The sequence below is a fragment of the Nycticebus coucang genome, chromosome 10 (genome assembly GCF_027406575.1).
Source record: "Nycticebus coucang isolate mNycCou1 chromosome 10, mNycCou1.pri, whole genome shotgun sequence".
Lineage (NCBI taxonomy): Eukaryota > Metazoa > Chordata > Mammalia > Primates > Lorisidae > Nycticebus > Nycticebus coucang.
Window position 1 is genome coordinate 20,405,221 of NC_069789.1, and position 23,447 is coordinate 20,428,667.

The 23,447-nt window shown below is 40.2% G+C and overlaps 1 long non-coding RNA gene and 1 other non-coding gene across 2 annotated transcripts; one reads left to right on the forward strand and one right to left on the reverse strand.

Moving 5' to 3' along the window:
• Positions 1-544: 544 nt before the first annotated feature.
• On the forward strand, positions 545-22,944 carry LOC128596127 (uncharacterized). The gene is made up of 3 exons (XR_008383079.1): positions 545-629; positions 22,234-22,367; positions 22,471-22,944. It is a non-coding gene; the product is annotated as an uncharacterized LOC128596127 (long non-coding RNA).
• On the reverse strand, positions 15,816-15,920 carry LOC128597899 (U6 spliceosomal RNA). The gene has a single exon (XR_008383451.1). It is a non-coding gene; the product is annotated as a U6 spliceosomal RNA (small nuclear RNA).
• Positions 22,945-23,447: the final 503 nt, after the last annotated feature.

A 23,447-nucleotide genomic window follows, 5' to 3' on the forward strand; every position in this document is an offset into this window, starting at 1 on the left:
GCAGCCAGCACTGCATCCTCAGGTGCCCCTGGGATGGTGTGTGCAGAAGAATAGCAACAGATCCCATCCTTTCACCAAAGCCAGAATTCCATGCCTGCGCCCCTCTTCCCAAATCTCGCATGGGGGATAGTGAGAAGGAGGCAATTATTCTTAGCGCACATGAGATAAAAACTTACTGTGTTGTCCTGAAAGAAAGCAAAGTTCGTAAATCACTGTCGACAGTTTATTTTATAATAGATATGTCGGGAGGGAAAATGACTATGGCAAATTCCTTTCTTAACCACTCATGAACTCAGTGCATATTTGAGCTAAACAGTCACATAGACTGGGCTCAAGGAGCAAAAATGGACTGTCTGAGTTTCAGACTAGGGAACTGTTTGGAGGTGAAATCTACAGAAAAATGCACAGCCTTGATGTTTTACACCAGTGCTTCCCTATTCAATGTCATTGCCAAAGTAATAGAAAGCAATATTTGAGTTTTCCAGGTAACTTTCCATTATAATCATCTCTTATCGCGAATAATTATTTCTGTCTGAACAGGTGTAGCCAACATTAAGAACATTCTATATGGAATGCTATATTCCTTGGAGAAAAGATTGAAGGTGACCGTAGTGACATTCAGCAATGAGGTATGCTTTTTTGAACTTAATTGTCAGACCCCGTATATATTCTCTTCCCTATTTTCTTAATAACATTTTCTCTTCTCCAGCATGTTCAAAATTATGAAAGAATGCTTTATAATAAACTCTGAAATTTCCCATGGAATTAGAAGTAAGTTCCTCTTATATGCAGTAAACCCTTGAACAACACAGGTTTGAGCTGCATGGTCCACTTATACACGGATTTGCTCCCACCTCTGCCACCCTTGGCACAGCAAGACCAACTCTTCCTCTTCCTCCTCAGCCGACTCAATGTGAAGACAAGGAGAAAGACCTACTTCCACTTAATGCCTCATGAGGTTAGATAGTTAAGTTCTCAGACTCGTCACTGTGCGCTTATGTTAGCAAGTAACTTAGTAAGGTTTTGTAACCTTGACGTATTAGTGGACGAGTGGCAGTGTCTTGGTGAGTTGCTTTCATTATCGTGTATTTTTGTGTGCTGTAGAACAATGGCTCTGATTGGTCATTCCAGAAAGAGTTCTAAAATGGCTCTGAAGGGTGGACTAGGTACTGGCATCAGTACACAGCTTCCCAAGGGGAGTGTTTCAAAGGTGACCCTAGCGATATTCAGCCATGAGGGATGTAGGACTTTTTCTAGGATGAGTTTGTAAACTTAATTGTCAGATCTCATATATTTTCTCTTCCTTATTTTCTTAATAGCACTCTTTTCCTTTAGCTTATTTTATTCTAAGAATATAATATATAACATACAAATATGTGTTGATGGATTGTTCATGTTATCAATAAGGCTTCCCATCAAAAGTAGTCTATTGGCAGTTAAGTTTTTGGACAGTCAAAAGTTATTTTTGAATTTTTGACTTCATGAGGTACCCCCAATCCCTGCACTGTTCAAGGGCCAACTGTACTTAAATAATATTAGATTTTTTAAAAATGTAATCAACATAAATGTGGTAATGATATGCACAGATTGCATTGGAGAGGCAGGTATGGGTACCTTCTTTCATCCTCAGCCATGGCATCCATGGTGTAGCCATTGCTAACACCACTATTTTTCTCCAACAAACAGTATCGCTTCCCTTTTGATCCCTCTGATGGATATTTCACTACCATTTTCCTTAAGCTATTGTGATAGTAGAGGCAGCAATTACTGTGGTTACAAAAATCAGGGTTTGACTTTATTACCTAATCATTATGACAGTTATCCCTCCTGTTTTCTCTCTGTCCACGCACACATATCTGCAAAGCATGTATTTTTATTACCAGAGAGAGAAAGGCCTATAGGTCAATTGTATATACTCCATGATGGTAAAGTAATGTCATTGACTTTGATTTAAAAAAAAGCAACAAATTACAGCCCTTATTTTCCTGGATTGTGTTTTTTTTCCTTAGGAACTCAAAGCAAAAATGAAGATGGCCAATATATAACTTTTTGTAAAAGTTATTTTAATACCATTATCTAGTATGGTTTTTGTTCAGAATGAGTTTTGCACCCATTAGCCAAAGTGAGGATCCAAGACCACCAGGGCCTGATGGGGAAAGACTTTGAAACCCTGCCATTTTCTAAATGTTCATGGAGAGAAAACAAAGTCACCTCTTCTTGAGTAAAGCTTTTCTCTTTGAGGGGGCTCCAGGGATACAGAGATAGATCTGGGCTGAGGACCGGACAGATGTTCGTTCTTTTGAATGGTGTCCCCACTTCCCCTTCCTTGGGACCTCAGCGCACTCTTTTTTGGCTTCATGGCTCAGTTCCACACAGTACACAGAGGTTTAGCTGTGGGAAAGTAACTCGTGCTGTATGCTGGGTGCCAGCACTGCTTCTGCTGCCATATTGCTATGTAAACACATCACTTCTCTGCACTCCTCTCGCCTCTGTAACCTGATACAACAATTACAAGTGCCACCAAACCAACTGCCAAATAAACGTGAGATTTACCAATACTTCCAGAGACCACTCAATATGAGTAAGTATTACCCTGTAGTGACAGCTTGGTGCCAGAGAACCCAAATCCTTATTCCAGCTTGGCCACTTTGGTTAGCCCTGCCATTTACTTAAACTTTCTATATTTCCATCTCCCTGTCTGTGTAAAATGGGTCTAAACAGACTCTGTCCTATAGAGGTTGTTGGAAGGGTGAAATGATGTGTAAAGTGCCTTGGAAAGCACCTGGCCCACAGCGAGCCCTGGAGTAGGGTTGGTTCTTGTCATGTTGGGTATCTCCAGACCAGGCTGACGTAGGCACTTCTCAAACCAACCAGTTCTGCTGCTCAGACTTCAGGATGCTTAGAGACAACCCCACTGCTTACTGTCCCTGTCCACCCACCACACCCTGGAAGTGGCTATCACCACAGCTGCCAATGACTTCACTGTGACCTTCTCCAAGAGGCTCTTGTCCCTCTAACCCTTTCTGAGTCATCTGGCACTTTTGATATTGCTCCTTGGGGTCATTTTCTCACTTTGATTCTTAAAGTAATATTCTCTACCTACTGAGCTTCTCTCCCTGTGGATTCGTTTTATGTTTTTTCCTGCCTTCCTACCTCCCCCAGTCCTCTGACTCCACACTGGAGTGTCAGTACTTGGCACATAGTAGATGCTCAATAAATGTCCATGAACTGACTGGAGCTGTATTATTGAAGGGGCTCCTCAACTCTGTCCCTTTGTATCATTTATATATATATATATAAACCCTTGCAGCCCTTCCGGGAATCTCTGCTATGATGAAGCAAACCCTTAAAGTCTTCTGACTTTTAGTCCATCCTCTTCTCCCTTTGTGCTTTGAAATTCTTTATAGTTGAATCATTTTCAAGGTTCTACTTTTAGGGAGAGGTATGGTTTTAAGGTTTAAATTTCACTTTATTCAGGAAACAGTGAAACTACATACTATTATCCTGAAAATAACTCTTCTTGGAAAGTACAAGATGAATGTTAAGCGGGGAATTATATTTTCTGAGGGATAGAACCCAAGAATATGCATTAAAAAATAATGTTAATATCTTAAAGACAGTAAAGGATGATAACAGCGGGTTAGTCTTCCCTGACTCGCCTTTGCTGGACATCTCGGGTCAGGCCCACTTCAGGTGGGCAAATGTTGTGTCTCTATAGAGCTCCCCTTTCACACACACACACATACACACTTTCTGAAGTGAACTGTACATAATTTTAAAGAAATTATTCCTTATTTTGGATTATTCCCACCATCACACACTCTTATAATAACCAGGGTAACATCTCTGTTGGGCACAGTGTGGCCCATGGTATTTTTAGAAGCCCAGGAAAATGTTTTAATTTCTTTTAAATCAGAAGGAAAAGTTAATATAATAATCAGGACTATGTAAGAACTAATCCAATCTATATTATATTTGTCTTTATATCGCCATAGTTGTATAATTTTTGTTGGATGTTTTTCTTTTTCTTTCTTTTTTTTTTTTTTAAGTGAAGGAAGGGGCCCATGAAGGCAGAAATTCTCATGGCATTTCCAGGAACCAGAAAAGTCACAATGTGGCCCTAGTAATGACAACTGATTTTATTAGTGTTCATGTATTCACATTAGCTATTTCTGGAATTTTTTAATTTTTTTTATTTATATCTTGTCTAAGACTTAGTCTTTGGTTTTCTAGTTTGTTTCTATTTACACCAATCCCTCAGAGACTTAATCCATCTCATGGCTTTTGTTTACAGTCTCTGTTATAATGTCTTCCAAGTCTCTCTCCTCTTCTATTCCTGCGTTGGAATTCCAATTTTATGCTTCTGCCTGCCTGTTGGGCATTTCCATATATGCATCTCAGTACTACTGGCTCAGCCAACCCAAACAGTCAAGTTCACTGTCTTCCCCTCCTGTCTGTTAAGAATTCCTGATAATTCTGTGGTCCTTGCTGAGCTCCTCTCCTCTCCACTCCCGAACCTGAGGACCTGGTGGAGCTGCAGGTCCGAAGCCCTCTGCTGTCCCCGTGGAGTCTTGCTGCCCCTCCCGCAGCCTGGTGTCCTCACTGCTCATCTGAGTTCCCCACAGATTTCTGACCGACCTCTCTGCATTCCAGCTTCCTTCTGCAACACAACCCCAACCCTCCCTGAACTGATCTTAGAACTGCTCCTCTGCTCCATAATTCCTCCACTTCAACCCCAACTTCTCACCCTCTCTATAAGGTGCTGCTCAGGAGGTTTTCTCCATTCTGGCCAAAATGTCTTTTGACACATTAACATCCACCACAGGTGACGGATGTTTAAGGAGTCTCTCCACTCTCCCGTGACCTGGACTTGCTGTCTTTGTTCCTATTCTTCTACTAGTTGATTAATAAATGAGTAATTTGTGGGGAGCAACTTTGTCCCAGGCACAACGTTTCCCCCATTACCTATTCTAACCCTATACAGCGTTCAAAGCTTAGGTCAATTCCCCACCCACAGAGTCCCAGGTCCTCCTCCTGTCACAATTCTTTTTGCTCTAAAGTTCCAGGACATCTGAAGACATTGCCACAGAATTCAGCACTTAGTTAAATATGTGATGTGAGATTTCCTGGGTCATGTATACTGTACCTGACATCAAGTCTAAACCTGGGCTAGTCTGGCTAACCCACTGATTATTAAAAATAACCACTATTGTCAAGGGCCTGCTACACTGTGATCCAGGTGCTGACTGCTCTAGGCACTTTATATGCATGTATGTCCCTGAGGTTTACAGTATCTTTGCTTTTTTTGCACTTGAGAAAACTGAGTATGTAAGTACTTTCTGATTGACGTATCTATGCTCGCACCTGTTCATTTCTCCTTGCAATGTCATTGTGTTTGCTTTCTCTTTCCTTTTATATTTTTTAAGGCCTGCTACTCTGTCCTTCCAAGCCTCTACACTTACACCAGACTCACTAAACTTCTCTAGAATCTCACAGTAAATGTTTAGCAGATATTGGTTATTTGAGCAAGAGTAGTTGTGAGCATTGAGATTCACATGTGGACTCACCCAGCCAGTACCCTTGTCTCTTGAAAAGTAGTGTATTTTGTAGATTAAATAAAACTCAAGATTTTAAAGCACAAATTAATAAATATACAATGAAAACAAAAAATTGGAACATAAAAATACCATCCCAAAAAGAACACATTACACGTGAAAGTTCATGGCCAGGAATACCCTTGGTTGGGTTTGCAGTAGGGCCAGGACCGTGTGTCTCTGAGCCTTCTGTGTGCTGTAACTGGGCTGCGTTTCTGGAAAGCCTTAACATCAGATTGGGGGGGCCTTAACAGATGTTAAAGCCTTAACATCTAGACTGTTGAAAAGGCTTCTCTAACATGAAGAAAATAAAATAGTAAATAAAATTAAAATGATTAATTATAATATAGTAGTTTTATTTTATAATTTTTTAGTTCAAAATTTTAAGGGGATGCAAATGTTTTTGTTACATGGACCTTTCATAATGCTTAAGTCAGTGTGATAAGGTGCTCATCACCCAAATAGTGTTCCTTGTACCTTTATGAATGTTTTATGAGCTGAAAATAACTCCTTGAGATATCTGTGGGGGAGCAGGACTGGATGATAACATCTGTAGGACTACGTCATCTTTTGATTCTAGAGCATGCCATTTCCTTGCTTGCTGATGGCAGCATTTCTTTGCCTGCTAGCCCTCCTGTGGAGCTGGTCTCCCAGTGTCTGCTCTTGCCCGCTATGACATAGACGGCTGCCTGTCTTCCGAGGTTCTTTCCTGGTAACAGAATCCTAAGTTTTAGCTGGGCTCACTACTCCAGTGACAGAGGCTGCTGGCTAATCATGCCGTAAACCCATGTTGTCGTCTTAGGCCTAACTAGATGGCATTTTTGGCCATGATACGTAACTCTGTGTCTGAGTGGAAGTGATATGTCACTTCTAGGCCTGGCCCTCAAAAACCTCGTATACTGCTCCTCAGGACTCTTTCTCTTTCCACTGCTTCATGCAGATAAGTCAGAAGAAAGTGTTAGAGACGGCAGAAGCACAGGGCAGAAGGAATCTGGATCTCTCTCAGGGCTGGGAGAAGAGCCACCTGCCAGTGGACTTCATATAAGTGAGAAATATATTTGTCTCACGTTGAAGCCTTTAAGCAAGTTTGGGTTTACATGTTCTAATAGCAATAAGTGCCTTACTAACCCAGATATAAGTCAGCGGTTCGCAACCTGTGGGTCGCGACCCCTTTGGACTGTATTAAAGGTTCGCAGCATTAGGAAGGTTGAGAACCACTGTCATAAGTGAAATACCACATTTCTTAGCCCCACCTATTAAGTAGAACTATGTAACTGGCCAATGAGATATTAGCAGAAATGTTTTGTGTGACTTTGAAGGAAGCTGATTTAGATGGGATGGTAAATATTCTGTCTTCTTTTGCTTTTACCTCCTTTATAGTCTAAAACTGAGGTGTAATGTTAGGAATTCCTCTGGCCACCTTGAGACCTCTCGGATGGGAACCTTTTTGCTCAGATGGTGGGACAGAGTGATAGAGGAAACCGGGTCTCTGATCAACTTGAAGCTGTTGAGCCGGTTGTGGACCCCTCACCCCACCCACAATGCTTTCGTGTTGAGAAAGCTCTTTCTTGTTTAAGCCGCTATTTCCCACGCAGCTGAACCTCATGTTAGAGACAACACATTCTTCTCATAACAATAGGAATGATTATTTTAAGATTTAAATCAAGTAACTTGACCATTCTTTGGTCATTTCAAGAATACCATATAAATGGCATTATACGCAACTGTGTGTTTGAGTAGAAGTGAGCGGAAGTGAACCCCTTAATGATTTCCAATTTTTCTTACAATTGAATTCATAGTTTTACCCTGGCTTATAAGGCCCTGCTTGATTTATTGTCTCCTGCTCACCTCACCAACCCCACCCACCCTAATGACACTGGCCTGCCTCTGTTCCTCTGCAGTGACAAGTCATTCTCACCCACAAGGCCCTACTGAAGAGGCCACCTTTTTGGAGCATCTCTCTGACATCCTACCTCCAATGGGCTGTCCCAGCTTTTTTCTGTCTCAGCCCCCTGTTTATTTTTCACATGCACTGATCAAAGTCTCTGAGGATCTGGCTGATGTATTTATTCGTTTGTTTCTCACTGTCTCCCCAACCAGAATGTAAGCTTCATGAGGCAAGGACAGTTTTCAGTAGCACACAGTGCCTGAGGCATAGGAAGCCCTCATCAGGTATTTTGTTTGGCAGATGAATGAGCTCACAGACAAGGTCACTGTCAATTTGACAGTAGCCAAGTACCAAAGCACTTGGCATACAGTTTGCAATGTACTCTTGATTACTTTTTATGTGTCTTTAATAGTTTATTAATGCTTTGTACTGTGCGTCTTATTATCAATATTTCCTTTATACAAGTTGATTTTCATTAAACTTTTTGTTTTGAGAAAATTATAGATTCACATGCAGTTATAAGAATAAAGAAGAGAGATGCCATGTGCCTTTTACCCAGTTTCCCATAAGGTAAAAATTTATAAAACTGTTGTACAGTATGCTACCCAGTGTGACATTGATGATAGCCAAAATACACTTCCACCACCACAGACATCCCTCAATTTATTGTCATAGCTTCACTTTTCCCACCCCTTCCCCTGGTCTTCATTGCTGACTGCTGGCAACCACATATCTTTCTCTATTTTTAGCATTTGGTCATTTCCAAAATACTATATAAATGGCATAGAGTAAACTTTTTTACTTAGCATAATTCCCTCAAGATTCATCCAGGTTGTTGTGTGTATTGATGGTTTGCTTTTTATTATAGTTAAGTAGAATTCCATCTTATGACTGTACTACAGTTTTCTTGACCATTCACCCACCCATTCAAGGATGTCTGCATTGTTTCTGGGTTTTAGCTATTACAAATAATAGCTAAATGTTATAAACATTTAAGTGCAGTTTATTGGAAATATTTTCTCCCAATCTGTAGCTTGTCTTTTCATCCTTTTGGCAGGTTTTTTTGCAGAGCAAGGGTTGATAATTTTGATAAAGTCTAATGTGTCAATTTTTCCTTTTATGAATTATGCTTCTGGTGTCAAGTCTGAGAAATCTTTGACTATAACTCTCAAAAATGTTTTCCTGTTTTTTCCTAAAAATTTTAAAGATTCATGTTTTACATTCAAACTTGTGATTTATTTTGGGTTAATTTTAGCTGAAGTGGTGAGGTTGTGGTTGAGGTTCTTATTTATTTTTCTCTTTTGTTTATGGGTATGCTCCAGCACCATTTGTTGAGAAAGGCCATTTTTCCTTTATTGAATTGCTTTTTCACCTTTGTCAAAAGTCAGTTGTGTGGGTCCTCTGCACTGTGTTTATCTCTCCACTAACACCACACTGTCTTGATCACTGTAACTATATCGTAGGCTTTAATATCAGGTAAAGTGATACCTTGCCCTTTCTTCTTTTTCAAGATTATCTGTTCTAGGTTCTGTGCCTCTCATGTGAATTTAAGAATAAATGTACCTGTGTCTACAAAAAGCCTTACTAGATTTTGATAGAATTTGTATTAACCCTATAGATCAATTTAGGGAGAAGTGACATTTTTACTATGTTGAATCTTCCAATCCACGAGCACGCTATGTCTCTCTGTTTATTGAGGTCTTCTTTGATTTCTTTTTTTTTTTTTTTGCAGTTTTTGGCCGGGCTGGGTTTGAACCCGCCACCTCTGGCATATGGGGCTGGCACCCTACTCCTTTGAACCACAGGCGCTACCCCTTCTTTGATTTCTTCATCAGTGTTTGATGGTTTTCAACATATATATCCAGACATGTTTGGTTAGCTTTATAACTATTTTGTTTTCTTTGGAATAGTTATAAACGGTATTATGTTTTATATTTTGGCTTTTCAATATTTATTGTTAGTATATGGACATGTGATTGATTTTTGTGTGTTTGTATCCTGTGACCTTGCTGAACTCACTTATTAGTTGTAGAAGTTTTATTTGAAGATTTTCTGGGATTTTCAATATAGATATTCGTGATATCTTCAGATACAGACAGTTTAATTCTTCCTTTCCAGTCTCTCTCTCTCTCTATATATATATATATTTTTTTTACATTTCTTTTTCTTGACTCATTGAAGTGACTAGAACGTTCAATATTATATTAAATATTAAGACTAGTGATAGTGGGCACCCTTGCTTTTCTCCCAAGGGAGCAAATTACAGGGACAGCATTAAGTATGATATTAGCTATAGGTTTTTTGTTTGTTTGTTTTGTTTTGTTTGTGAATGTTCTTTATCAGAGTTGGGATAATTCTCTGCTTTACTTACTGAGAATTTATCTCATGAAGTGGTGTTGAATTTTGTCAAATGCTGCTTCTGCATTGAAACGATCATATGATTTTGCTTCTGTAGCAGGATGATATGATGGATTACATTGATTTATTTCCCTAATGTGAACCAGATTTGTATACCTGGAATAATCCATGTGGTCATAGCATATAATTATTTTTATACATCGTGGGATTCAATTTGCTCATATTTTGTTAGGGATTCATTATTTATAAGCAAGAGATACAAGTCTGTAGTTTTCTTTTCCTTTTTCTTATAATATTGTCTTTATCTTGTTTTGGTTATTAAGGTAATACTGGTTTCATAACTACTTTTGGAAATGTTCTCTTCTATTTTCTGGAAGACATTGTTTAGTTTTGATTTTAATTCTTTAAATGGTTTAGTAGAATTCTTCAGTGAAATCATAGGGGCCTAGAGATTTCGTTTTCCTATACTTGCTGATTACAAATTCAATATCTTTAATGGTAATAGGACTATTCAGACTCTTTATTTTATCCCAATTGAATTTGTTAGTTTTGGTTTTCAAGGAATTGGTACATTTCTAAGTTGTCAAATTTAAAATCCTTTTGCTAGGTGCAGGATCTATAGTCATATCCTCTGTTTTGTTCTTGATATTGGTGATTTGTGTATTCTGCCTTTTTGTTGTTGGTGGTTTTACTAGAACTTTATTGATTTTATTAATTTTTTAAAGAATCTAGCTTTCTGTAGCATTGATACTTTTTCTATTCTTTTTCTGATTTTGATTTCATTGGTTTCTGCTCTTAATTTGATTATTTCTTTCCTTTTGTTTACCATGAGTTTATTTTGCTCTTTTTTTCCCTAGTTTTTGAGATAGAAACTTAAATTGCCCATTTGAGACTTTTTTGTTTTGAGACAGAATCTCACTATGTCATCCTCAGAGAGTACCATGGTGTCACAGCTCACAGCAACCTCAAACTCTTGGGCTTAAGTGATTCTCTCGCCTCAGCCTCCCAAGTAGCTGGGACTACAGGTGCCCATCACAACACCTGACTATTTTTTGTTGTTGTAATTGTCATTGTTGTTTGACAGACCTGGGCTGGGTTTGAACCTGCCAGCCTTGGTGTATGTGGCTGGCACCCTACCCACTGAGCTACGGGTACCACCCCCATTTGAGACTTATGTATTTCCTAAGGTAAGTATTTAGTGCTATGAATTTTCCTCATAGAACTTTGTTAGCTATCACCTACATATTTTATTTTTTTGCAGTTTTTGGCCGGGGCTGGGTTTGAACCCACCACCTCCAGCATATGGGGCTGGCGCCCTACTCCTTTGAGTCACAGGGGTCACCCTCACCTACATATTTTAATATGTAATATTTTCATTTTCATTCAGTTCTATGTATTTTTAAAATTTTCTTTGATACTTCTTTCTTGACTTTAAATACAAGTTGATTTTTGAATTTATAATCTTTGTGGATTTTTTAAAAACCTGGGGCTAATTAGAATGAAGGGGAAATGGAAGAATTAAATTTAGTCACTATTAAGAATTCATCAAATCAAATATAAGTCACAGTTAATATTAAAATTTTGAATTGAGAGGGAAATTAGAATTTGAAGATAGACATAAAAAAAACCTCCCTGGAAAATGGCAGTATCTTTCCCATGAAAGAGTACTTATTATATTTTTTCCTTTGCATTTATTACAAGTATTGGATGTTTTTATAAATAAAAAGTTAATCATTATGCATTCTGAAATCACTGAGCAGAATAGATTTTCTTGACAAAACTGCAGTATAAGAATAAAAAAATTTCACTTAACGTTTTTTGTTATTTTTTGTTTTTATCTATGTCTGTTACTTTTATTCTTGAAGGGAAGATTCAGAAATTACATAATTCTTTAAAACGGAGATTAACAGGAAGTGCTCTCAGTTTGCGAGAGGAACAAAGAATTTAGTGTTGACTTGGTTCCTAGTGCAAGGTAATCAGAAATTCCATGACAGATACTGCAAGTTGACTTCCTTCAAAATTTCTTGAAAAAGCTGGAGTTGATTTGCAGTTCTTAATCAGAATCTCAGAACAACTGACAGCACTTTTGTATAGTGTCATGGGCATCTGTTGCTATTGCCTGTTCAACATCCACTTCTTCTGTGATCCCAGGACCCTAGGACTCCCCCGTGACTGTCAGTCCCTGTAGTTCTGGTGGGGTCGACTCTTACCCACCTCCACAAGTGGGCATGTGGTCCAAATCTGGCCAATGAAAATTTTAACCATGTTGGTGGTCCAGGAATCAGTGTATGTTAAATAGTGAGCCTAGACTGTCAGAGATTAAGACTGTCAAACTTGGGTTGCTAGAAGTACTGGAAAAGAGAAACTGTCTTAGGTGGTTAAACTGATAGAAAATTAGCCTGAATCTTCTGGTGTACATCTTGTCAAAAAATAGGGATTAGAGGAAAGAACGTCCTGTCCAGGAAGGAATGAGGACACCAATCTTTAACCATCCCCACCCTCCCAACTCTTATATTCCCACCCTGCCTTAACCATGTGCTGACTTCTTTATTCACATCCGAGTGAATAAAGGCCACCTTGCCCCCCGCCACACAAAATAGGGATTGTGTGCTTGAGAATGATGTCAAGAGAGAAGGTGGCAAAGCTGAAGTCTGGAAAATATCCCTGAAGACGTTGCCTGAGAATATGGAACCACTCCTGAACTTTTTTAGAAACGTGAACAAATACATTACCTTATTTGAATTTTATTCCTGAGAATCTTAGATGTGCACTTAATTTGTTACTGACTTAATTAGGATATAAATATTTTTATAGCTTCCTTCATGAAATGCTCTGTAATTAGAAGTTGGCCATCCCTATCCAAAATGTCACTTATGACCTGTATACATTTACCAGAAAAAAATGCAGTTTCCTTTTGCCTATGCAAAATCTAAAGTGTTTTTTATACTTTTATAGTTCCCTGAATGTTCTTTTTTTTTTCCTTGTTAGAGACAGAGTTCACTCTGTGACCCAGGCTAGAGTATGTGACCCAATCCTAACTCACTGAAACCTTGAACTCCCAGGCTCAACAAATCCTGCTGCCTCAACTTCCCAAGTAGCTGGGACTACAGGTGTCCACCATCACACTTGGCTATTTATTTATTTTTAGAGGTGGGATCTTGCTGTTTTGCCCAGGCTGATCTTCAACTCTTGGCCTCAAGCAATTCTGCCACTTGAGTTTCCCAAAGTACTGAGATTACAGGTGTGAGCTACTGCACCAGCTGAATATTTGCTTGTCTTGTCTTTTCTTTGCAATTCACATTAGCTAGTATGTACCCCTGGGCTGGGACCACAATAACTTTATAACACTCAGTGAAGTAGCACTTGCCATAAGAAGCTTAGTCATTATTTCCAATGGTCAGAAAAAACAATCCTTCTTCCTATCGTTTTGTGCAGAAACTTTCCTGCGTCTCCACTGGGGGTAATCAGAAGTGAGAGGAAAATGTCTGTTTTACAGTTTTCCTATCCCAGGAAGATTTTAGCTCCTGTTGAGACCAGCGCTTTGCCTGGGGCATGCAGGGTGAAGGGATTGGGCACACCACAACTGTCCATTCATGATACTGTGTAGACCAGGGTGTGACATCAAATCAACAGAAACAGAACAGCACCCTGTGTGAGGAAGAGCCAGGCTGGAGCGCACAGGGCTGGGTACAGGTGGCAGTACACAGTGCAGAGTGCAGGGCTGTCTTGTGCTCATTCGGGTGGTACCTTTGGCTTATTATGGGCCAGCTTTCCAACTGAGGCCAGTAGGAACAGTTCTACAGGTGGAACTGGAGTCTTTATGACTGTGAATTCATTAGGGAAAAACACTTCCAATGCAAATGATTGAAATGGAAACAAGCTGTGCACTTTGCTGCCTAAATAAAGCCTTTAGCGGGTAGGCCATCCACACCCAATCAAGAGAAGCACAGCCGGGGCTGGGGCCACTGTTACAGAGAAGGCCCAAGGAGTGGTCCGAGTGGATGGGGCACCGGGCGGCGCCTGATTTACAGCAGGAGCTCATCACTTTTACTCTCTTTGCCACTTCCCCGGAACAAGGAGAAAAAGACATTAAGGTGAAAGATAATGTGCCACACACACATAAAGATGAAAGAGTGAGGGGACTGTCACTCACTGGAAGGGGCACCGTAGGTCATTCTGTCCTCTCTCCTCTGAAGACACACTCCGCGTTGTTTTAACCATCTGTGGCCCATTCTGGAGCTCAAGCAACCCAGGCTTTTCTGTGTTGCTGCTGAACACAGCCTTATGTAGGTGCAGCCTGCTGAAGGGGAAGACTAGTGCATTTTATAGTCCCTGCTGAGGAAAGGGTATGGCTGTATCAAATCCCTATACTGTGGGTGTAATGGTGTCTCCCTAAAGCTCTGGTGAAGACCTAACCCCTATGTGTGGGAATGGGACCTTATTTGGAAATAGGGTCACGTAGATGTCATTGAGTGAGAGTGAGGTGACACTGACTTAGGGTGGACCTAATCCAATGTGACTGGTGTCCTTATGAGAAGAGGGGAAGAGACTCGGGAGAACACTGCGACAGTAGAGGCAGAGACTGGAGTGATACACCTGCAGGCCCCAAATATCAGGGATGGCAGTGCCACGGAAGCGAAGGGAAAGGCGTGGGGCAGGTTCTCACCTAGAGCTGCAGAGGGGGGCCTCGCCAAACCCTGGGTTTCAGACGTCCTTTCTGAAACGACTGTTACTTGCATATATATTCATGACATACAAGTGCAATTTTGCTATGCTGATATATTGCGTTGTGGTGCGGCTACGGCCATCAAGGGCATCTGTCACTGGAGGATACTGGACTTCTAGCCATGAGAATTGTGAAAATGCATTTCTGTTGTTTTAAGCCACCCACTTCATAGTGATTTGTGTGGCAACTCTAAGAGGCTACTCTACCCCGCTGAAGAGTCAATGCATGATGCTGCAAAACTGCGTGGATGGAAAGGCTACATTAGAGCTGTCCCGAATGGGCATCCTGAGCTGTGCTGTCGTCTACAAAGGAAGTGCAGCTTCCCAGGGACATGCGGCAGGACAGATGTGCCCACCAGACTGGGAGCACTGTGAAGACAGCAGCCAGGCCTTATTCTCTCCTGAATTCCTCCCTCTGTGTCTCAAAGCCAGAAGTGCTCAGTAAATGTCAAAATTGTGAATGCATTAGTGGGAGAACTATTTCAGATGAATGATTAATACTATTTTATGATGTCACGTAACTACACATGATCATCTTTCACGAAGATGTAGCTGACAAAGACATCCAATTCAATGCCCTCATTGGAGAAACCCACCATAGGAAACTGAAAGACACAAATTTGCATTTCTTTTCTTTTTTTTTTTTGTTTTAGAGACTCTGTCTCACTTTGTCATCCTGGATAGAGTGCTGTGGGATCACAGCTCACAGCAACCTCCAGCTGTGGAACTTAAGCGATTCTCTTGCATCAACCTCCTGAATAGCTGGGACTACAGGCGTCCACCACAATGCCTGGCTACTTTTTTTTCTTTTTTTTGGTAGTTGTTGCAGTTCGACCGGGGCTGGGTTCAAACCTGCCACCCTCAGTATATGGGGCTGGCGCCCTACTCACTGAGACATTCTTTGAGATTAAATTTGGTCCTGGAAGCCCCAAGTGGCAGATGTGACTAGCAACCACTTTTTTTCTTTCTTTCTTTCTGTTTTTTTTTTTTATTGAGACAGAGTCTCAAGCTGTTACCCTGGGTAGAGTGCTGTACCGTCATAGCTCACAGCAACCTCAAACTCATGGGCTTAAGCGATTCTCTTGCCTCAGCCTCCTAAGTAGCTGGGACTACAGGCGCCCACCATAACGCCTGGCAATTTTTTTTTGTTGCAGTTGTCGTCGTTGTTTTAGCTGGCCTGGGCCGGGTTTGAAGCTGCCAGCCTCAGTGTATGTGGCTGGCACAGTATCTACTGTGCTACAGCACCATCCTAAAATATAGAATGCTCCACGAATTTGTGTGTTATCCTTGTCAGGGGCCTGCTAATCTTCTCTGTATCATTCCAATTTTAGTATGTGTGTTGCCGAAGCGAGCACCACTTTTTTTCAATCTTAAAATCCCATTGACACTGTGATGCTACCGCTCAAATGTGGCCACCATTTCTTAACTTTTAGGGCAAGATATGTTAATCACCATTTAAAATTGGCCCACCCAAAGTGTTAACCTGCTGTTTTGTGCATGAGTTTATCTTAAACTCTTTCTGAGTCTCCAGGTGAGGGGTGCAGCCATCGGCAACAACCAATAAATGAAATAATACCAGGTATAAAATCAGCCACATGGGTCTCTTGGAGGTAAATAGAGCACGTGGGTATTTCATTTGCTGGAAGGCCAGGATTGCTATGCCTTTTAATGTTGAATGTGAACATGTTTTATAAACCGTAAAGGGCTGTAAAGAAGTCAGTTACTATGTTTATTATTTTTCCTGTTCTATATCGTTGATTAAATGACAAACTGAAAGACTCGGTAAGTAGCTTTTTCACTTCTCTGGGCTCCAATTTTCTTAACCAAATGAGGAACTTATGTTTAATATTCCAAGTTCCCAGCTAAATCTTTTTTTTTTCTTTGACTCCTGTGATGCAATGACCAGGGGCATATATCCATCTAAATTCCTGAAATGTGGGAATATATTTGATGGCACTACTGGCATGTAATACTAAATTATTTTGCATAAATTTTTTAGAGTCTGTTTTGTATAACATAGAAGAAAAAGAAAAAAGTAAAGTAAGGTGGGAAAGTAGGACATAAGACATATGCGAAACACTTAAGAAACAATCTAGTGTAATAATTAAAATTCAACTTACCTAGAAAGGAAGGAGGAAGATTCTTATAATCAACATGAATACTTTTGATGCTTATTATTGCAAATTAAATTTTAAAAATGTGGGCAAAGGCTGCTGAGATGCAAATGGAAATTACAGCTACCTTTGAAAATAAACCATAAACTTAATGTTTTTTTTTTGTTTTTTGTTTTGCAGTTTTTGGTCGGGGCTGGGCTTGAACCCGCCACCTCCGGCATATGGGGCCAGCGCCCTACTACTTTGAGCCACAGGCACCGCCCAGAATATGAATTCAGGTTTTCTTTTGTTTGTTTTTTATCAAACTTAATGTTTTATGTAGTTTGTTACTACATAAAAGAAACAGTTGAGATAACCCTAGTTTTATTGCACATAACAAAACACCATATTTGAAAATGGTCATTATTGATATTTTTGGAATCAACAACTTTTTCTGTGGCTAAAATGTCTCCTTGATATTCCTGAAATCCGCTACAATGCTGGAAAGAGCTATGTAGAAAAATATACAGGGTCTGGAAGTGACTTAGGATTTTTAACTGAATGAAGTCAACATTTCTTATATATTTTTACCTGCTTTTTTCAGACAACAGGCTTTGATTGTAGCGTATGTTCTAGCCTTGAAACCAACTCCCCTGCACAGCAATTCCTGCTTCTGAGAAAGGGCATGAGGCTTTGCCAGGCTGCTGTGGAGCCCTGGATCACTGGCCACCCAGACACTGGGCCGTTCCAGGGTTAGCGCTCCTGAGATGCTGGGGAAAAACTTGAGAAGAGGAATTCAAAATTCTAAAGAGGAGAAATAAGCAAACTGGCCCCTGAAAAAGAGGAGACGATAGGACTGAAAAAACAAAGCCAAACCTGTCAAATCTTTCCATAATTTCCTTTAGATTTTAATCCTTAAATCTTCTAAAAAGCTTTTTTAAAAAATATTTTAAGAAATATGTATCAAGAGCCACAAATGTGTTTATATTCGCTTGTCCTAATACTCTGCCTTTAAATATTTATCATAATAAAATAACCAGAAATATGTAGAATAATCTATAAATAAGCTTGTTCACTAGAGCGTTTTTTATAGTATAAGAAAAATTGGAAACAAACCCAATATACCAAAACAAGGAAACAGTTAAATAAATCATAGTCCATCTGTATGATGGAATGCCGGTAAACATATAAAAGTCACATTTTCAGAGATAGTTGTTGATTGAAAATGTCCAATCTATAACATTCCATGAAAAGGCCGACACAGTCATATATTCCATATAATTATAGTTCTAAATATGTATGCAGTGTGTATCATATGCACATATATACATATACATATGAATGGAATAAATTGGAAAAAAATACACCAAAATGTTTACTTACTGTCTTTAATCATAGGCATTTATTTCTGGTTCTTTATATTTTTAAGTAGTTTAAGATTTTTGTACAGTGAGTCTATATTGGCTTAATATCAGAAATCAATAATTTTGGAGATTAGGGTGCTTATATACATCCCTTTAAAATGATGGACTCTCCCCTCCCACTCAGACACACGGACACAGTGTTTGGTTTCAATGTCGTGAGGTGGAGGATTACAATTAAACACTATTGTCAAGCATTAGTGAGTCAGCCAATCAGCAGATCCATACAGAGCTCTTATTATTTCAATCAACCAATCCTAACTGGGCAATTACGTGAACTCAATAACTGTTGGTCAGGAGCCAGGAGACCACAAAGAGCAGTGATGCCCAATCTGAATGGTGAAGGTGAGAAGCTCTTGTTCAGGGTACTTGTGACTGTCCTGTAATGCTGAGGAAGGAGACATCCCAGAGGTTTGGCAGATTTGCCCAAACTCTTTCCCAAGGAGTCTATCCTTTGCCCAGTATCTAAGACTCAGGCCCAGCTGCTCAACCACGTCTCACTACAGTGCGGAGGCAAAGTGTTTGTAGGCTCCTGTCGTGACCTCATGGCTGCTTCATCGTTGGCCATTTTGCATCATAGCAAAGTTCTATTAGTCTAGAGGCTTGGTCTGTTACATACTAGTATGCCTTAGTGCTTTCTTCGCATTCTGTTAAAGTGCTGACAACTTGATATTGTGGTCAGTGGTTGCTGCATTTCTCCATATGTGAGGTTGACAGGCTGGTAATTTCCAATGTCAATCTCTCTCTCTCTTCAATGTACACATTTCTATTTTTCAATTGCCTTCTCTGCATTTTGTAAATATCTCAAAATAGTAGAAAACAAAGACTCACTTTGCCCAATATCCATATAATTGAATCCCCAGGGCATGCCCTGTCCTTAAAACAGAGTAGAGCCAAGGCTACTTGCTATCACCAAGAATTCAGCACCTGTGATGTAACTGTGGGAGATCTGTGTATGGAGCACATTGCCTGTGTCATGTATGATTTGGTTACAAGGAACCTCCCACTGTAAAATTTGGAGTCAGATTGTAAACATTTTACGCACTGTTGCAGAGAGCCTCCATGACCAGAGAAACATCTAAACAGCCTGGTTGACTGCTGCAGAAGCCTGCCAGGGCCGTCCCGCCCTCCCGTGTTAGCCCACAGCCGTTCCCAACCCCTGACAGCTAGGCCTCATGTGAGTCACTCAGGCCACATGCCAATTCTTAAATGTCGAGAATACCCAGCAGTTCCATTCTGTGTAGAACAAGGTCCACACATTCCAGGTCTTTTCATCCAAAAAGCCTATTTTTCTCAGCCCATCACTGCCCCTTGAGAAAATGAGGGTCATTTACCAGGACCACTGTTTGAATCTCATTAGCAGATAGTAGAGCCTCATGGTCAATAAGCCCCCTCGTTTCAAATCCCAGCTCTGTTGTTTTTAAGCTGTGTGTGTTTCAGGAACTTTCCTTTAATTCCCTGAGCCTCGGTTTCTTCACAGGGGTGTGGTCAAGTGACAATGAAGTCAATATTTTAACTTTAACCCTGCACCCAGCCTATAGGAAGCCAGAGGAAAGTAACTATTATCATTACTACACGTACACACTCCCCATGTGCAATGTTCTTAATTTATGAGGTGTGTGTGTGTGTGTGTGTGATTATTGAATGGGAAGGAAGAAGGATGCAGTTGACAAGGCTTCCTTTCTTGCTTTTGGAGTTGCTAAAGTTAAACTTTCTTTTCCTGGGAAGACCTCAACATGCCAGCGTCCCTTGTATCTCATAGGTGACTTCAAGTTTCCTTTCAACTCTTCATTGCCTGAAAGGGCATTTTGTGATAATGAGCAGTTGTAGAGGTCTGGCTGCGAGTTGAACTAAAAGTAAAAATAAATGAGATGGTGAAATTTTGTTTGTGCCTTAAGGGAATCCTCTTTTCCCCTCCCACAGCACTGGTGATGTAATGTTCTTTCTGACATATCCTCTCCTTACAATTCCCGCCATTCATTTTTCTTCTTTTTTTCAAGTAACAGTACTGTAAAAATAGTTCAACTGTTCAGAAACCTAAAGACCAAGAGATGATTCTTAAAGGATACGAACTAATACTGATCACATATGATGTACTAATGCCACATCTGTGTGCTGGCACATTATAGCAGCAGCACCGTAGAAATCTCAGCTCTCCTTGTAGCCAGTCTGAAGGCCTGAGCTCTAGGCAGTTGAGAAATGGTTCTAAAAGGGAGGAAGGAAAAGAAAAAGGGATGGAAGGAAGGAAGGGAGGGGGAAGGGGGAGGAGGAAAAAAGTAAGCAGGAAGGAAAAGAGGAAAGACATTTTGGGCAGAGAACTTTCTAAAACTGTAATTCTACCTCTCCCGCTTTCTTAAAGAGCGGGGGTACCTTTACTAACTTCAACCCTTTGGCCTTGAAGTTATCGTAGTGAGAACCGATTCTACTACTATTGAATAATAGAATCATGGGCTTAGGTAACTGAGCTAGACAGGGACATTGGCCTGCACTCTAAAAGGTCACAAATTCCTGTGCCTTTGGGAATTCTTATGTCTGTCTACCTTTCACACTTTACTGTTTCCCCCTTCTGTGGGTCAGCAGTTCTTCTTACATGTATAGCACATATATCTATAAAAAGCCCTCTCTCTATTTCAAATTTTCTATCTCTAAACTGTCATCTACCTGGAGGTTGAGAAACTCACACTGGTTAGGTTTATGTGTACAATAAACATAAATACTTCCTGAGTCAGGGCTAAGGGCTGGTTCATCTAGGAGAAAAGTATATGTATAAGAAAAGTATTTCTCAAGTTGTTTTTATTTTATTTTATTTTTGAATTCCTGCTTCCAAGCTATTTCCTGGACATGTGAGGTTATGTAATGGCTCAGGTCTATGTAACTTAAGAAATATATAACGTGTTGTCAACCCCCCACTCCACTGGGAGAGGTTGGTTCTCAATTACTCAAGTTCAGATAATATATTTCTGTAGCACCCCAAAGTTTTGAAAATTTTAATAGCTTTGTGGATTGAACTGACAAGAGAGAAAAATATTTCAACTATCCTTTAGTAGTAACATGAGAGAAAAGTATTTCAAGTCTCCTTTCGTAATTTTTATGCTCATAAAAATGTTCCCAGTATGTCAAAGGCAGTGTTTGATTCCACAGAAGTAATGTCCTCTGAAATCTATCTCAGGGGCCGTCTCCCTATTGACAATGATTTTTCTCTTTTCCCAGTTGGTTTATAAGAGATTCATTTTCCATGGCTGGCCATTTCTGTTTAAGCTGCTGTCTGTCAAAACTGTTATCTAGGCAGTTTCCAGTCCTTCAGGGTCTCCAGGCAGAGCCTGTAGTGAGTATTTAAAAGTCAGTGGCATGGACACCCCGAGTCACCACACACCTTCACAGCCCACCCTGTGATGCTCCTGAGTTAACAGCTGGCAGGCAGAGGCCAGCAGGCAGCGGGACCCAGAGCAGATTTGTGGCTGGACTGGCCTTCCAGAAAGATCCACACCCTGACCCCTGAACCCTGGACCGCCTCTGCTACCTGGCTCTGTTTATATTAGCTATCGCATACGGAAAATCATGTGGTACACTTCGCACTCAGCAAGTTTATCTTGTGTTAAAGTTTTACCAAGAGAAATGGAGTAGTGTTTACCCCACGCTGTGGCAAGTCAGCTGCAAATAGCACTTGGAACATTTCTCGGCACACTTTCTGGTCTCCCTCCCGCACGTTTCTCAGGGTACCTGAGAGCTGGAGGGGGCCAGCAGACATCACATCTTTGGCAGTGAATTAGAATACTCACTGGAAGTGGTTGAGGGTCTCTGCTGTCAGGGTGTATAGGTGGTGACCATCATGGAGTTTATTCATTGAATTTTGTCATTTGTCCTCCCATGAACACAAACAACACTGTAGGCCCTCTACCAAACACGCAAAAACTCTGAACGCTGGAAGAGACATTGCCCCACTATAGTAAGAATACTTTATACTTGTAACTTTTTTTAAAATGTTAGGATTTAAAAGGATTTTATAAACTAATTTCATTCTATTTTCTAACTGCTTTAGTTAACATTCATATATTGCTCCCAATGTGTTAAGTTCTATGCTAAGTGCTTTAAAATGTTAATTCATTTATTCCTCATAGATGTTGGGAGATAAGTACTATCACCCCATTTTACAGATGTGTAAACTGAGGTGTGAAGAGATTAAATAATTTGTCCCAGGCCACACTGACAGTAAGTGATCAAGCCAGCGAGTTGAACGAGGCCCAGACCAGAGCAAGCAAATAGCCACTGTTCTACACTGCCTTATCATGTAAGTGTAACTATTAGTAACATTGTCCCTTTAATTTTTAACAGAAAAACTGAAGCAAAGCTGGTTTTTAATATATCTAAATATTTACTGTATTAATTTTTAGATCCCCGTAGCGAAGTGCCTCAGACTGAGTGATTTCAGTAATAGCAGATTATTTGCTCATGATTATGGAGACTGGAAGTCTGACATCAAGCTGTTACCAGGATTGGATTCTCCTTAGGTCTTTATCCTGGGTTGGAAGATGGACATTGTCACCCATATCTTTATATGGCTTCCTTGTAAGTATGTCTGTGTCTTAATTTCCTGGTTTTAAAGGACACCAGTCACAATGGATTAGGGACCATGGTAATGACCTCGTTTTAATAGAATGCCCTCTGTAAGACCCTCTCTTCAAATACAGTCACTTCTTGAGGTCCTGGGGTTAGGGCTTCAACCTATGATTTTAGGGGGACACAATTAAGCCTATATTTTTACACAATTAAGCCTATAATTTTTAATGGTTATAATATGCTAGTTATTTTACAAAATGTCAAAATTTTGAGCTCTAGATTTTTTTTTGTTTGTTTGTTTGTTTTTGTTTTTTTTTTTTTTGTGGCCGGGGCTGGGTTTGAACCCACCACCTTTGACATATGGGGCCGGCGCCTTACTCCATTGAGCCACAGGCACTGCCCGAGCTCTAGATTTTTTAAGAAGTAATTTTTTTTTTTTTTTGAGACAGAGTCTCACTATGTCACCCTCCATAGAGTGCCATGGCATCACAGCTCACAGCAACCTCCAACTCTTGAGCTTAAGCAATTCTCTTGCCTCAGCCTCCCAAGTAGCTAGGATCACAGGCACCTGCCACAGCACCGAGCTATTTTTGTTGTTGTTGTAGTTGTCGTTGTTTAGCAGGCCCAGGCTGGGTTCAAACCCGCCAGCCCTGGTGCATGTGGCTGGCACCATAACCATTGAGCTACAGGTGCTGAGCCAAGAAGCAATATTCAAAATGAACATTTAGGTGAATGACAAAGTTGACAGAGATCTTTTTTTTTCTTTCAATGATTGACTTAACAATACTCTCCAATTTGAAGTGGGACCGTG